This window comes from Panicum virgatum, chromosome 1N (assembly GCF_016808335.1).
Source record: "Panicum virgatum strain AP13 chromosome 1N, P.virgatum_v5, whole genome shotgun sequence".
Taxonomy (NCBI): Eukaryota; Viridiplantae; Streptophyta; class Magnoliopsida; order Poales; family Poaceae; genus Panicum; species Panicum virgatum.
In genome coordinates this window covers 25456835-25459118 of record NC_053145.1, presented here as the reverse complement: position 1 = coordinate 25459118, position 2284 = coordinate 25456835, and the positions used below count along the sequence as shown (strand labels likewise).

Sequence of the window (2284 nt, the reverse complement as noted above, 5' to 3'; positions counted from 1 at the left end):
ATATTCTTTCACTCACCGCCTTTCCTGCGGAAATATAAATGACACCCCGGTATACTCCCGGGTAAAATTCTACAGCGGTATTCCGTGCGCTTGCGGATTTATTCGTGGTTCATGAAATACTGCCACTCCAAATTTGCGTCTGTCGGCGTGATCGCTGGTGACATTGGTAGGCGCCAACAAGCATTTTTGGCGCCTTTGCTGGGGAAGGCACAGAGTGAAATATATAGATAAAAGTTGTGAACAAAATCGAAATTGGTATTCGGTTGCTAAACAAGCTAACTTGGCTTTGTTTTATTGTCTTTGTTGATATGAAAACAGGGTAGTGTATGACCGGTTTCGATCTGCCGCAAAACTTTCATTCCGATCCAGAGTCACTTTTGAGGAGGACGCGAGGTCGTCTCCTATCACCTCGGAGATCACTCTCGACAGTCGATCCAGTCATCGCATCATCGTCAGCTCCTAGAGCTGTGGCCTAGAAGACACTCCGTGATTACTCTGCTCCGTCTGCTAACCAGGTCCCTACCGGGCCCGAGGTTAACACCGGAGGAGAAATTTTCGAGATCAAGACGGGTCTCATTACGATGGTGCAGGCCAGCCCATTCTGTGGCAAGGCCTATGAGGATGCCAGTGCTCGTCTCTAGTAGTTCCTAGAGCTCTGCAGTACTTTTGTTATCAAGGGTGTATCACAAGATGCTATCCGGCTCCATCTGTTTCCATTCTCTCTCTTGGGGAGAGTGAAGCAATGGTTTTATGCTAACAAGGCTGCTGTGGATACTTGGGACAAATGTGCCAAGGCATTCCTCTCGAAATTCTTCCCGACGGGCAAAACCAATGCTCTTCGTGGTCGGATTTCAAACTTCCAGCAGGCATCAAATGAGTCAATTCCGGAGGCTTGGGAGAGGCTTCAGGAGTACATTCTAGAGTGTCCGCACCATGGAATGAATAATTAGCTCATTCTACAGAACTTGTACAATGGGTTGACACAGTCATCCTGTGATCATGTGGATGCTGCTGCAGGTGGAGCTTTCTTCTCGCTAACCATTGAAAGTGCTACATCATTGATCGAGAAGATGGTTTCCAACCAAGGTTGGAGCGATGATCGCCTCCAACCGCGCCAGCGAGGTATGCACTCCGTTAAGGAGGCCGACATGCTCGCTATGAAGATTGATCTCCTCCTTAAGAAATTTGAGGATTATTCCCAAGATAAGGCTCAATTGCAAATACTTCAAGCCTTTGAGACTCGCATGACGTGCGAGGTCTGCGGGAATGTTGGACATTCAGGCAATAATTGCCCAAAAACCCAAGAATAAGCTCTATTCCTCAATGGCAACAATGGGTTTCATCCACAAGGAGGTCAGGGGTGGAATCAACCAAGCCCATACTACCAAGGAGGTAATGGGAATTCGAATTCTTTTGGTCCTAACCAGCCTACCTTGAGAGATCTTTTCTACGGCCAAGCGAAGATCAATGAGTACCTTCAAAAGAAGTTGGCCGCTATAGACAAATCCATTGAGACTATCCATGCCATGATGGACGGATTCTCCATGGCTATGAAGAACCAGCTGAGTTTCAATAAGGCGCTAGAAACTCAATTGGCTCAACTAGCTGCTGCTACACCTGCTGCTGAACTAGGGAAGATTCCAAGGCAACCCGAATCAACTCTAGAGAGCGTAAATGTCATCGATGCTATGTGGAAAGAGTCAATTAGCAGGACATCCCTCAGCTATGCAGAGAAGCTCACACGCCCAAGAAGAGGTGCGTGGGGCGAGTTGGCAGCCACAATAAGAGAAGATCTCGGAACCCCAGTGATCAGTTGCTCAATCTTTGACTATGAATTTGATCACACCCTTTGTGACCTTGGAGCTAGCGTCAACATCATGCCCAAGGTAACTTTCGAGAAGCTAGGCTATCCATCAATCTCCCCTACCACTATGTGTGTTCAGCTGGCCGATTCCACGATAAGATATCCAGAAGGAGTTGTGGAAAGGTTAATGGTAAAGATCAAGAATACCTACATATTAGTGGACTTTGTAGTCCTTGATATGGAAGGAGATCTTGGAATTCCGCTCATACTTGGGCGACCATTCCCCAAGGATACAAACGCCAGAATTGATGTGGGAATAGGAAGAATCAGCCTTCGTATCATGGGAAAGACCATGAAATTCAAGTTCCAGAACAAAAGGGAGGTATTCCTGATTCATGAGGATAGTGAGAAACAAGGGCTATGGGCAGAGCCAGGTTGGGATGATCAAGATTATCATCCCCCTTCCAAGCCAGCTTGGGA

The 2284-nt window shown here is 47.1% G+C and overlaps 1 non-coding gene across 1 annotated transcript; it reads right to left on the bottom strand.

Moving 5' to 3' along the window:
• Positions 1–833: 833 nt before the first annotated feature.
• On the bottom strand, positions 834–940 carry LOC120657815. Its single transcript, XR_005668350.1, has one exon. It is a non-coding gene; the product is annotated as a small nucleolar RNA R71 (small nucleolar RNA).
• Between the last annotated feature and the right edge of the window lie 1344 nt (positions 941–2284).